General features: G+C 37.1%; 1 long non-coding RNA gene across 1 annotated transcript; it reads right to left on the bottom strand.

Moving 5' to 3' along the window:
• Nucleotides 1–14,348: 14,348 nt before the first annotated feature.
• Nucleotides 14,349–14,964, bottom strand: LOC122039726. Its single transcript, XR_006128352.1, has 2 exons — nucleotides 14,697–14,964; nucleotides 14,349–14,510 (listed from the first exon to the last, which is right to left on the bottom strand). It is a non-coding gene; the product is annotated as an uncharacterized LOC122039726 (long non-coding RNA).
• Nucleotides 14,965–15,342: the final 378 nt, after the last annotated feature.

Raw genomic sequence — 15,342 nt, 5'->3', positions numbered from 1 at the left:
TCAAGCCGTGAATACTGCTGCAAATTGAATTTGTCACCTCTAGACATTGGTGTATCACCAGGTGTATAGTTTTGCATGTCATACCTTTTAAGTACCTTTTCAATATAGGTCAGTTGTGAAAATTCAAGAATGCCTTTTGAATGATCACGACATATCTATATGTCTAAAATAAAAGATATTTTACCAAGATCTTTTATTTCAAAATTACTAGATAGAAATGACTTTGTTTCATGCAAAAAACCCTTATTATTGCTCGTAAGCAATATGTGTGCATCGGGTGTGCGGCGTAACACACACATATATACTTTGCACACTCATGGGCGACTGAGTGTGAGTCCGGGTGCCCAGATGTCTGTCCAGGCACACTGATTCACTTTTTTCGATTGGGGCACCTGGACGGGCTTCCGGGCGCCTAGACTCACACTTAGTCATCTAAGAAAGTGGAGGGTAGGGCTATAAACGAATCGAGTCAAGCTGTGCTTTAGGGTGCTTAAGCTTTTTTGATAAGATAATTGAGCCAAGCCGAGCTTAAAATAAATCAAGCCTTTGGCTTGGCTTATTTTTTATGAGCTTGAGGTTGTTTGAAGCTTGACTTGAGCTTGACTCGTTTAGATGTTATTGAGCTCTCAATTCAAGCTTGGCTTGAGCTTGGTTTTGGTTCGTTTAGATATTATCGAGCTCTCAATTCAAGCTTGTTTGATTGTTTGAAAATTTTTATTGCTTGATTAGTTATTGAGCTTGATAATTCAAATTTATTATTTATTTTATTTTATTATTTATTTAGCATATCGATAAAAGTTTTATTAATAAGTATAGTTGTGAACATTGTTCACGAATGTTAACGAACTGAATATATATGTATTCAAACTTATTTATTTAATTTAACAAATTATTTTGTTTAATTAATTTTATGTATATTGAATGAGCATAAATAAATTTTTATAAAGCTGAACATTAAACTTGTTCTTGAACCCTTGAATATATATATATATATATATTCAAGAGTTTAAAGGTATTTTAAATTTTTAATGAAGCAATCTAGATTCATTGCTTGTTAATTAGTGCCTTCCATATGCCATTATGTACCTACCAAGAAACATATATGATAATAACGTTGACTATGATGTCGAAGTGCTTAGGTTAAATAAATTATCAACTTTCTTTTGCGTTTACTTTGATTAAACTAAACGACATTCAATCTCAATTATTCGTTGACTTAATGCGAACGTGATCTTTAGTCTTTGAGAGTAATTAATACTTTGGAATGCTATTGCCCGTTATCTTATCCAAAACATTATATTTCATACGGATAAAAAGACAAACTATATTTGAAAGGTAATGAAGGTGCAAGGAGAGGATAAGTTTCACCTTTTATTTTAGATCTGCAATCTAAGAAATTATAGAATATACATAAATATTAAGAGTTTTTTTTATGGAAATACCTTAGCATTTGACGTTAGGCAAGAGTAAATTTATGAATGGAGCACAAAATTTCAATTGAAAAAATTTTCAAAGAGAAAGAAGACACAAATAATAGGAGAGACAAAAATAGCTTTAAAAAATACAAACTCTTCTATTTTCTTTTATAATTCAGATGTACAAGTTTCACACAATTAATCTTGAAGGTGGACGACCTTATCTTTCGCTCTTGGTCGTCTATTGAGTAAATCTAGTTGGAACACGACTTATACACACTTGATGATCAACCTTCAAAATATTCGTCACCCAATTCAATTTCTTAGACCATTTGTGTTTTTCTAATAGCATGAAATAAACAGGAAATGAAGCATATAACATCTCATAGTAATCTCCCGAGAAGAAATCAAAAAAGCCATTGGATGTCGCTGCTGTCGGAAGCGCGGTCATGGATGAATCGGAAAGCTCTTTGAGTTTCACGAGTCAAATCTCTTTCCTCTCGGATGTTTTCCTTTGTCCACTGTCGCTTCCGCTGTGTGCACTTTGATCATCGTGATTTTCTTCTCACACACCTCCGATTGTTCTTGGACACCAGTATAAATAGGAAGCAAACATTGGTTACAAAAAGATGTTTTGATGACATTCAATGGAGGAAGATGAAGGTGAATGAGCACCCTTTCATCTTCCTAAAGTTGCAACTGATGCAACATCCAACATCCCCCACTCGTCCAAGTCAATCCAAAAATAGGTTAGTTGGTTACATAAACCATGTTAATCCCATAAACTACAAGATGATCATGTCACAATGCCAAAGCCAAACATTAATTAGTCACAAAGACCGATTAAGTTACATAGACTATTTGACGATTAAGTCACGAAGACTAGAGCAAAATTAATTAGTCACAAAAATTAAATAAGAACATCCATTCCATACATTAGGGAAAATGGTTCATGCAACAGCAAGCACACTGATCATTCAATTATTAAGAAGATTGTCATCTTACTTAGCTACTCCATAGAACGAATCAGAGACATCAAAACTTGTCTTTACCCCAGATTAAATTATTTACATCAATATGAATATATCTAATCCCTCATATTGACTATTATGTCAAGAGTATGTTCACCATCTCCAATCAAACATATTATTCACAATTACATTTTATGTATTAAACTAAAAATGTAATTGGTACCAGTGAATAAATATCACAGATGCAAATCAATCTTAATCTTCCTTTTTAGCTAGAATCTATTCATTCTAATCAGTCGCTTTCCTAGTTATGCTCCATAGACCAAATCATCCATAGTCAATAGGAAATATGCTAAAGTAGCAGACACTCATCAGAACTTCAAGTAGACAGCTAAATAGTCACTTAGGATAAAATCGAGATTAATTTATAATCTCAAGGGTCTCACATAGTAGAGAAGCAGGGATCTATTCTCCTACTATCCTTCTTGTCGCCATAGTACATGTGGTATGAATCACATGATACGATGTTATTCTCTTTATTAAAAAGAGCGCATATTTTTTTCAAAATTTAACATCATACAGATTTTGATCTAGACATACCTAATGTCTAATCCTGAATTCAATATATGAATTCCAATCTAGCCTTAAGCAGATTTAGTAAATGGTGGATGCATTTATTCTGATTATTACATAAATGATCTGATCTTGACACAATTATCAAGGCGACCTTAACTTACGGGTATGCCTCTATTCACAGCTACATAAGTTGTCCCATAAGCAATGGTCTTACCTCTATTTTACTTAATAAATAGAGATGATTGTCTATATGAGTGGACCAATCTCAATCTGCCAACATGCTTATCGAGAGTTTTATTCGAAGGTAACAAAGACATATACACTGAATATATCATGACATTTTTCATTTATCAAAATATCTTTACAATAAGTTACATTCTTCGAAGTCCCAAATACTTCACATGTTCATGAAATGACTCTTTAGTAAATGACTTGGTAAAAGAAACAACAAGCATATTTCATGTAGGGATGTACTCAAGAATTATCTTTTTCTTATCAACAATATTCCTTACAAAATTATATTTAATTTCTATATGCTTGCCTTTGCTGTAATATTTAGGATCCTTGGAAAAAGCTATTGCAGCTTGACTGTTACAGTACACTATAACAGGACTCTCACTGTCCTCAGCAATTTTTAGATGCTTCAGGAACCTTCTTATCTAGACAACCTCTTGCACAGCCGCTGCACAAGTCACATACTGAGCTTTCATTGTCGACAACGCTACACAAGTTGCTTCTTGCTGTTCCATGAGATGACGCCACCATTTAGCAAGAAGGTATAACCAGATGTGGATTTTCTGTCATCAAAGTCTCCTGCCCAATCTGCATCTATGTAGTCACTTAGGCTTATATCTGATACTTGAAAATAGAGGTAATAATTTACTATTCTTTTGAGATATCTGAATATCCTCTTCACCGCTTTCTAGTGTCTCGATCCTGGGTTTGATTGGAAACGACTAACTAAGCCAATAGCATAACTTTTATCAGGACGAGCACACAACATAGTGTACATCAAACTACCAATAGCACTGGTATATGATTTTTTCTTCATTTCGACTATTTCCTCAGGAGTCTTGGGATACATACTTTTGTTCAAAACAGTACCTCTCGCTATAAGCATCTGTTCAATGTTGTAATCTGACATATTAAAGTGTTGTAGCATCTTAATGATATAAGCTTCTTGAGATAAACTCAAAAGCCTTTTTGATTGATGTCTAATAATCTTCACTCTTAAGATGTACTCTGCTTCTCCCATATCTATTATATCAAATTGTGATGAAAGCCAAGATTTGACTTCTATCACACACTTTATGTCACTTTCAGCTATTAGCATATCATCAACATATATTGATAAAATGATAAACTTTCCTTTTTCCTTTCTAAAGTAAATACAATGATTCTCATTGATCATTTCGAAATCATAAAACAAAATGACTTCATTAAATCTTATGTTCCATTATTTTGACGCTTGTTTTAGCCCATATATAGACTTCTTAAGTCTACATACTCTATTCTCTTAGCGTTTAGCAACATAACCTTTTGGTTGTACTATGTAGATTTCTTCGTCAAGATTACCATTAAGGAAAGTTATTTTTACATCCATTTGATGTAATTCCATGTTAAATTGTGCTACTATAGCTATAATGACACGTATTGACACAAACTTCACAATTAGGGAGAATGCCTATTCAAAATCAATACCCTCCATTTGGATATATCCTTTTACAATTAATCGAGCTATGTATCGATTAATCGATCCATCTTCTTTCCTCTTTATTTTGAGAATCCGCTTATTCCCAATAACCCTTCAGCCCGGAGGAAGATCAACTAAATCCCAAACTTGATTCTTTCTCATTGACTCCATTTATTCATCCATTATAACTTTTCATTCTTTTCTAACTAAGCATCTCAAAGCTTCCTCAACTGTTCGAGATTCCTCATCGTCAACTGGGAGAATCATCAATGCCTCATTCTCAATATTAAACTTTTCCGAGGAATAATCTGATGACTACTTCTTCGTAGGTTAGACTGTTGAGAAACTGACTCATTCAATGACAAATTACTCTCACTAGGTTGACTAGATTCAGACATCTCCTAATATATTGATAAAGGAACATTATCCTTCTCCTTTATCTCATATAGAGGAATTGTCTTATCAACTTCACCACATGTTGGGAACTCAGTTTCAAGAAAAGTAGCATCTCTTGACTCTATTTCAGAGATGGTTCCATCTTGTCGCTCACTAATAAAACATAACCCTTAGAAGTCTTAGAATACCTTATAAAGATACACTTCTTACCTCTAGGTTCTAATTTTTCATGTTCGTGAGTTTTATCATGAACGTATGCAGCTGACCCCCAAGGTCTCAGATTACTCAAATTCGGTTTTCTAGTTGTCCAACGTTCATGTGAGGCAGATGGAACTGACTTTGAAGGTACTTTGTTAAGTATATAGGTCACAACTAATAATGCATCTCCCCAATAGGAGATTGGAAAATTAACCTACACCATCATAGACTTAACCATTTCAAGAAGAGTCCTATCACCTCCATGATCAGTGTCCAAAGTTTTAACCTTACGTTCCAATTGATTCTCAACTTCATTCAAGTAATGAATGAAGTAATCTAATGCTTCATTTTTATAAGAAATCAAATACACATGACCAAAATGAGTGAAGTCATCAATAAATGTAATGAAATAAAAACTCCCATTTCTAGCTTTCACATTCATTGGACCACAAATATCTGAATGAATTAATTGCAATGGTGATTAAGCCCTAATAGTCATATCAAATGGTTTCATAGTTGTCTTTCTAGCAAGATAATGCTCACATATAGACAAGTTAATCTTAGCATGAGTGCCTAAAAGACCCTCCTTAGCTAATCTATTCATTTGTTATTGTCTTATATGTCCTAGTCTAGCATACTAAATTTCATCATTAACATCAGTATTACTAGTAAAGCAATATTTAAAAAATAACCATTGATCCTGTCGGGAAGCTGAGAAGACGAACCTACCGGTGTGACGTGTCTGGAACGTTGACCGCATCCCCATGACCCGGTTGATGATCTGTCTTCTGTGTTGACTGAGTCGTCAAAAGTCCTCCAGTCAACAATCCCTGCATCCAGTGACCAGGTCGCCCCGATCTCTGGTACCTCGGTGCTCGAGGCGAATTCCACAAGTATATAAGCAGTTGAATACTAATAACAGGATAGTAAAATAAATGCAGGAGGGGTACGGTAACGTACCCTGGCCCCGGGGGGGGGGCGCCCTCGGATAGGTGGATGAGCTGATCGGGATACTGACTGAGTCGTCGCGGCTCTGAATAGTAGATAAATATCCACCAGGAGAGTAGCCGACTTCGGTGGCTCGAAGCCGGGCGTGATATGGATCCACAAGGCGAAGCATGGTCCGACTACAACCTCGGCTCGCAAGCTGGCATACAACAGCGGCACGCAGGCCAGAATATAACCACGGCACGAAGGCCGAACACAGTCTCGGCTCGCAGGCCGGAGTATACAAATAGTATGATACCTGAGCACTTGGACGGCGGCTGCCCGGAAATATCGGCGGCGACCCCCGAAGCCGCCGAAGACGGCAGTAGCCGCGAGAAGCTATGGTAGCCGCTGTAGGTGGCGGCGTGTGTCGGAAGAGGTGACGACAGTCGCTAGAGGCGGCTGTGGTGGTCACTGGGAGTCACTGTAGCGGACGCTGGAGGTGGCGGTGACGGCGTGAGACGCTGGCAGCCATGGCAGGAGGTGTCGGAGTCGAAGGAAAAGGGAGGAGGTGGCTCTAAGGGCGGTCGTCGCCGGTAGATATGTTCGGCCGTAGCGGTGAAGGACTAAGGAGAAGTCCATCTTCTCCTTCTCCTAGCAGCGGCGGAAAGATCACACACGAAGCCCTCGAGCTCAATGGCAGCGGAGAGAAGGAGGCAGCTGTGAGTGCCTGTCGCCGGTGGCAGTGCAAGTCCAGCGGTGGGAAGCACCGGAGAGGATGAGGAAGAAAAGTCCTTCCTGTGTGCGGCAGCGAGAGCCCCTCTCACGAACCAGCCCAGCCCCCCTTTTTCTTTTTCCTATGCACGGTGCTCCTTAAAAGCACTCGAACCCTTATCTGAGAAATGACCCAAATGCACCCTCCCTCATATATTCTAACCTGCATCCGGATCAACCATCATTATTATTTGGTTCTACATCAAGAACCATAAAGTCATTTGTTACATAACCATGCTCAATTAACACAGAGTTAATTCAAAGTTCCACACAACGGTTATAAAAATTTACACAATAACCTAAATCAAGAAGACAAATGACGAAAATCAAATTTTGTCGAATCTCATGAGCATACAAGACATCATGTAGAAATAAGGTACACCACCATGTAGGTTGAGCTTGCAAGTGTCAATTTCTTTGACTTCAATTCTTGCATTGTTTCCCATATATATCCATTTGTTGCCAGCTGGTACCCGACGATACTTCACATATGTAGCTCGATCATGAGCTACATGATTCGTTGCTCCTGAATCTTTTTAGGCTCAATACAATCCCAAGCAAAATGACCCTTCTTGCCATAGTTATAGCAAGTTAACTTGCTCTGAGGTCTTTGTCCATATTTCTTTCCTTTCTTCTTGATTTGGGTTTTAGCAGCAACAACACTAGCCTCCTTTTCTTTTCCCTTTCCTTTCTTAAACCATTTTTTCTTATTCTTGGAACCAGAACCTTCAGCTATAAAAGCTTGACTAGAAATCTTTGCATATTCAATCCTCTCCGTCTTAAGCTCAACATGGTGTGAGACGCAGTAAAAGTCTTGATACTTTCACTATGAGTCAGATTCTGTTTCATCATTTCCCAAGAATCAGGAAGGAAACGGATAACTACTTGAACTTGTTGTTCACCGGTCAATGCATGACCTGTAAGACTGGGTAGGCCGGCTAGAGAGGGTTGAGTTGCCTGAAACACTAAAACAAAACACCTTTATCCTCTTTCAACTTAGATTAGCAGTAATAGTATAAAAAAAACAATGCGAAACTAAAAGAAAGAGACTCGGAATTTACTTGGTTACAACCGGGGTGGTTGTTAATCCAAGACAGATGAAATCTCACTAAGAATCTCCTTTAGTGAAAGCAGAGAAGCCTCTTACACACATTAATAGCTCAGACTATTGCTAAGAAATGAATACTCAAGTTGTTACTTCTTTCCTAGGTCCAGGGGTCTTTTTATAGCCCCTGTAAAAACTTATTCACAGGCTGAAGGCGCCTTCCATAGGGCTGGAAGGAGCCTCCAACGAGGTGCCGGTGGATAAAGTTTTATCCACTGCAACGACTCGAACCAGCCTGGTCGAAGGCGCCTTCCATGCGTAAGGAAGGCGCCTACCATGAAGGCTTGAATATGCCTTCCATGCACAGTGAAGGTGCCTTCCAGCAGAAGGCTTCAGCTTCTTTTTCTCTTCCTCTCGCTCTTCCGCTTGGGTGATTTCGCCAACCGAAATAATGCTCACCCGAACTCAATTTCGGCCTTCTCCTAGAATAGTTTTCCTCGGCTTCTCGTCCCTCGGACCGCCGCGCGCGTCCTTCTCATCCACCGGTGTACTCTTTCGCAGCATCTTATCCCTCAGACATACCGAGCCCGTCGGCTCTCTCCCGTTTCGTCCTTCTCGCTAGCTGCATCTTCCGCTCGACTTCCTGTGCTCCTAAGCTCTTGCACACTTAGACACAGGGATCAAAACATAATAGGACCTAACCTAACTTGGTGAATCACACCAAAAATAACCTTGGGGTTCCAACAATTTTCGCCTTTTTTTTATGTGAGCAGCCCAAGTTAAGTTAAATTAAATTAACCATAAAGTAAAGATAATAAAAATTACAATACCAAGTAAAGATAATAAAATTGTAATTATGTAATAAAGTGCAAAAAGATTTTTAAATTTAATTTAAAATTTGAATTGAACTACTACCTCCCCCTAGACTTAATCTTCCATTTTCCCCTTTGATCACATAAAAAATTGGGCTACCAAAAAAAAAAAAAAAAAAAAATCTAAGGGTAACTTTCTTAGAAAAAATTCAGATTTTCCAAAAAATTCAAAAAAAAACTTATCAAGTTTTTGACAAAATTTTAAAAATAATTTTATAGTTTTTGACAAACTTTGAAAATAATTTTGTTAATAAAAAATTGCAACGTCAATATTTTTAGAAACTTTAAGTTTTCTTTTAAAAAATTCTATGTAAAAAAAATTGAGTAACTATTTAAAGCATTAATTACAATTAAATGTTTCATCAGTTAGTCAATTAAATATTTTATTTCATTAATTGGCTTCCAGGCTGTGGCGAAACACTAGGCCTTTTTGGTTATTAGAGCAACAACCACTTTCTAGACAAAACCTCTTAAGGAAATCAAACATTTAATCTACTCTCTGAAAGCCCTAAGTCCAATTTTACTTTAATTTATACAAGTTTTTGGAACTTAGTATAGGTTCCTTCCTATAGAATTAATCAAGAATTTTAGGGGCACATAACTTTTGGGAATATTTCTAATTTAACCCCTGTGAAATCTAAGATACTAGCTTAGTCTTTTAAAATTTTGAGCTTGAACAGTTAAACATGTATGGTTTTCTAAGTTTTCTACTTGTATCCTCAATTTATCATTTTCAATTTTTAATTTTTCAAAATATTCTAACAGACGAGATTTAGATAAAATTATTTTTAATTCTTTATTTTCTTTTTCAAATTTATAACAGTCTTTAGTTAATAATTTAACAAACTTAAACAATTTATCAGGTGGAAGAGATCGTACCTGACTTACTATTAGATCTCGTTGTCTGTAGCTCCCCCTGAACTGCTGCTTTCTTCTGTTGACGCTCCTCCTTCATCGATGCTCTCGATGCTCATTTCAGACGAGCTTCTTTCATGTTCTTCTTCTTGATGACTTGCCAATAACACAAGTCCGGAGAAAGTTCGACCTATGATTCGGACAACGTTTCGTCCCACGTCACTTTTAGGGTCTTGTATTTGTTCTTTTGAACGGGCTTCTTGTTCTTGTCTTTGTCCTTCTCGTTGATCTTTAACTTAGGGCAGTTGTCTTTAATGTGCCCTTCTTCATTGCAGTGATAACATCTGATTGTTCTTCTCTTTCTACCATGCAGATGGTTAGATTTTTTAGACTTAATTATTTGTTTAAATCGTCTTACCATCATTACCGTTTCATCGTCAAGAGAGAGGACTTTGAATCTTGTTCTTCCATCTTTGCCTTAATGACAATGTTGTGCTTCGGCTCCTTCGTATCTGCACATCTCGATTCATTGACTTCAAAAGTTGAAAATAACTCTTCTAAGGTAACAGATTCTAAATCCTTAGAGATATAGTAGACATCTACTAATGATGCTCATTTTGTATTTCTAGGGAATGCATTAAGAGCATACCTTAGCGAATCTCGATTGCTTATCTTTTCTCCAAGATTTGAAAGTCCGGTGATGAGCTCCTTAATCCTCAAGTGAAGGTGTGCAATAGTTTCGTCTTCTTCAAATCGAAGGTTGGTGACCTGGTTGCGAAGTAAGTCCCGTCTCGCAAGTTTCACCTCTGAGCTTCCTTCGTGTAGTTCCAGAAATTTCTCCCAGAGTTCTTTTGCGGACTCGTAGGCTTCGATCCGGTTGACTTCTTGTGACGGTGAAACACTCAGCAGATGAAACTCTGATTTTCCAATTGCCACGAAATCGGCTTATTCCTTCTTCGTCCATTGAAACTTTTCCTTGCCCTTGGGTGCTTCAAAACCAAATTTCATTATTAATAATAAATCGAAGTATGTTTTGAAAAATACCTCCATTCTCTTTTTTCAGCTCGCAAACTCTCCCTCGAGCTTTGGTGGGTAGATGCTCAGTCTGACCATCTCGTGTGCTTCGTTCGGCGGTTAGTCCTCCTGAAGTTATTAGACTCTGATACCACTTGTAGGATCGGGTAGGCCGGTTGGAGAGGGTTGAGTTACCTGAAACACTAAAATAAAACACCTTTCTCCTCTTTCAACTTAGATTAGTTGCAATAACATAAAAATAAACAATGTGAAACTAAAAGAAAGAGACTCGGAATTTACTTAGTTACAACCGGGGTGGTTGTTAATCTAAGGCAGATGAAAGCTCACTAAGAATCTCCTTTGGTGAAGGCGGAGAAGCCTCTTACACACACTAACAGCTCAGACTATTGCTAGGAAATAAATACTCAAGTTGTTATTTTTTTCCTAGGTCCAGGGGTCCTTTTATAGCCCTAGAAAAAACTTATCCGCAGGCTGAAGGCGCCTTCCATAGGGATGGAAGGCGCCTCCAGCGAGGCACCGGTGGATAAAGTTTTATCCATTGTAACGGCTCGAACCAGCCTGGTCGAAGGTGCATTCCATGATGAGTTGAAGGCGCCTTCACTATACGTAAGGAAGGCACCTTCCATGAAGGCTTGAAGGCGCCTTCCATGCACATTGAAGGTGCCTTCTAGCAGAAGGCTTCAGCTTCTTTTTCTCTTCCTCTCGCTCTTCCGCTTGGGTGATTTTGGCCAACCGAAATAAGTTTCACCCGAATCCAATTTCGGCCTTCTCCTCGAGCAGCCTTCCTCCTCGGCTTCTCGTCCCTTGGATCGCCGCGCACGTCCTTCTCGTCCATCAGTATACTCTTCCGCAGCGCCTTGTCCCTCAAACGCACCGATCTCGTCGGCTCTCTCTTGTGTCGTTCTTCTCACTAGCTGCATCTTCTGCTCGACTTCCTGTGCTCCTAAGCTCCTGCACACTTAGACACAGGAATCAAAACATAACAGGACCTAACATAACTTGGTTGATCACACCAAAAACAACCTTAGGGTTCCAACATAACCAGTAGTCTTAAGCTCTTGAATCGTGTTAACCATCTCCCTGAGATGTTGGGTCATGGTAACAATCGAGCATTTTTACTGCTATTAAATTTAATTGTTAGCTGACGGAACTTACTTAGACTTACTCCACTATACTTCTCTCTAAGGGCTGCCCAGACAGCATGAGCTGATAGTAATAACTCATACTCAAATATCAGGTCATCCACCATTGAACTAATCAATATTCCCTTAGCAATTGAGTCCTTCATTTTCCATGCCTTATAGGCATCAAGGCTACGTCTGTGTCGCGCTGTAGAACCATCATTCGATTCTTCCATGAATTGATTTATAGCCTCTAGAACTTCTTGTTCTCAAGAACGTATTGTATCTTGAGGTGTCAGATTTTGTAGTTATCCCCATATAATTTTTCTCTTTTATTGAGTTCAGCTATGATATTTTTAGTTGCTGTAATCTACATAAATAAACACATTATTTATTATTTCAGTGTAATTCTTATGCATACAATTAATTATTGACTCACTATAAATTAGAATTGATTTACAAAATCAAGTGATAACTATATTTTCACTCATCATTTGTATATTCCAATATAATCAACATTGATCAATTATATTACACGCATCTCATCAAATGAACTAATCATTTTTCATATGAACTAATCATATGGATATACGAACTAATCATAATTAAACAGGAACTAATCATGAATATGAACAAATCATTGAACATGAACGAATCATGAAATGAACTAATCATTTTCAAGTTTGTTAACAGATAACATAATTTTTCATAACATAACTCTATTCGTACATAACAATAGAAATTATTACAAAACTTAAAAACTTAATGGGCTATTACTGTTCGTACATAACAACAACAAACAGAATACTAGTAACATAGATAAGCTAGCACCACTCTCACTAGGATAAATACTAGTGCAGTGGCCATTTGTATCTCGTTCATCCCGGACTTAATGATGGGTGGATCGGTCTCAGATGTATCCATCAGATCCATTTCTGGATCTTCTACACACTCCTCAGGATCCTCCTCTGATTCTTCGAGATCCTCCTCAAAATCTTCAAGATTCATTTTTGGATCCTCCTCAGATTCTTCGAAGTCCATTTCCGGATCAACCTCAAATTCTGCAGGATTTGGATCCTCCTCAAAATCTTCATGATCCATTTCTGCATCCTCCTCAGATTCTTTGAGGTCCATTTGTTCAGGATCTTCAGCACCCCATTCCAATTGAAGTAACTACCTGCCCATCTCTGAATATGAGTTGTGCCCTTCAGAATCATCCCAAAGTTGGAATGCTATCTACCTAAGATATTCCGACAGTGAATAAACCATAGCTCATCTCCTTTCTTTGTCCTAGACTGGATACCCTTCTCGCTCGAGTTTCCAGAACAACAAATCGAACCGACCAATAAGCCAACTGACTCCGTGATCCGAGTCATATTCCAGCTTCTTGATCTCCTCCCAAAGCTCATGTTGTCATTCATCGCGACCAATCATCGTGTATATTATTCGTGGTATATAGAATTGAAAATAATAATGTTAGTACAAAATCGATAAACCAGTAACAAAACCAGTCATATTCAATTCCCACATATAAAACCAATATACACATAATACATAAACAAATAAGAAAAATAAACTTTCTTTATTTGGGGAGTCTCATGTGACTGAGACATTGGATCTTTTGACCAGCTCATGTGTTCGATTTATTTTCCAATCAGAACTAATCTAATTGGACAAGGATATTTTATCTATGTTTGTTCTGGTTTATATCTAAGCTCATTTAAGTCAATTTCAGACTTATTGATCAAATTTAGGTTCATTTGATCAATCCAATATCCATTGGATTAAGTCTGACCCATTAAAATAAATCTAACTTTTTATCAAATCTGACACTATAGAACTAATCTGGTCATATTTGATCAGTCCAACTTATGTAATCAAAATCACCTCAACTAATTCAATAATAAATTGATCTGATTAAACCAACAAATGATTTGAACCAAATCTATATATTATTAAATCAAATTGGTCTGTTTAAATCAACTAATGATTTAAACCAGACCTGAGTTCGATTGAATAAGTTGATCTAGTTTAATTTTCGATAAAATGAACCGTAAATTAATTAAATATATATTTATTAATTAATAATATATTTCTATATACATTTAATTAATTAATAAATATATTTAATTAAATTTTAAACAAACGTACTGTTCATGCATGGTTTAATAATCTTGTTATGAGAAAGTTTATTTCTTTTCCTTTTTATTTAATAAAAACAAAATTTTTCTCAAAACACACCTTCATCAAAAACGCCAACCCTTTTTCTTCTTGAATCGATTGAGATTCGATTCATATTTTATTCAATCAATTAAATTAAATGAATGGATTGATTAATCGATTAAACTATGATAAAAAAAATTTGACACGCATTTGATTGATGAATCGATTAAGCACATAAATTATTGTACTGTGAAATTAATTGATTCAAATTTTTTTTCAATCGATTCAAATGAATGAATTGATTGAGTAATCGATTAAAATATGAAAAATTTTACTGTGCCGTCAAAAAGTACTGTACATCTTCCCCGTTTTTCCCCTACTCCTTTTCCCCTAAAGAATATGGTCGCCAGCCGATCGCCAACCTTTCAAATACGGTCATTTGTGTTCGCCAGCCACGAAAGCTAGTAACCTGCCAACGTTAATAGCAAATCACGATTTTGTTTAGCGGCGGTAGATTACGATTTTGTCAACAAAATTACAGGCAGAATAGAGAAAACTTCCAGGGAATTTTCATGCACTTAGAACTAACGCTTTGATACCATTGTTGTTCTTAATAACATGAAATAAATAGGAAATGAAACATATAACATCTCACAGTGATCTCCCGAGAAGAAATTAAAAAAACCGTTGGATGTTGTTGCTGTCGGAAGCGCAATCACGGATGAACTGAAAAGCTCTTCGAGTTTCACGAGCCAAATCTCTTTCCTTTTGGATGTTCTCCTTTGCCCATCGTCACTTCCGCTGTGTGCATTCTGATCACCATGATTTTCTTCTCACACACCTCTGATTGTTTTTGAACGATATTATAAATAAGAAACAAACATCGGTTACAAATCGATACTTTGATGATATTCAATGGAGGAAGACAAAGATGAATCGACATCCTTTCATCTTCCTAATATTGTAATTGATGCAACGTCCAACAATTTGATCCTTTGAACAATCCAAATCGTGCTTCAAAACACTAGCCACCCAATTCACTTTGTTCGTTGGATTGCAACACTTAAGCTAGACTTGATTGTTAGTGCGCAATCATGGATCGACCATTCTATATGGGCAATGATGACTTCCTGCACGGTAACAACTAACTTAAATATGAGTCTCAACATCATTGGGCGGAGATGCGAAATGCAAAGTCAAAGTCAACAAAGCATATCGCGGCAGCCGGGATAGCATGCGCCCATGTTTAAATGAGATTAGACGCACTTTAGTATTTTTCGCATCTACCCTTCTTGCTCCTA

The sequence above is a fragment of the Zingiber officinale genome, chromosome 2A (genome assembly GCF_018446385.1).
Source record: "Zingiber officinale cultivar Zhangliang chromosome 2A, Zo_v1.1, whole genome shotgun sequence".
Taxonomy (NCBI): domain Eukaryota; kingdom Viridiplantae; phylum Streptophyta; class Magnoliopsida; order Zingiberales; family Zingiberaceae; genus Zingiber; species Zingiber officinale.
The sequence above is the reverse complement of the archived record's forward strand: the minus strand, read 5'-3'. Positions and strand labels throughout refer to the sequence as shown.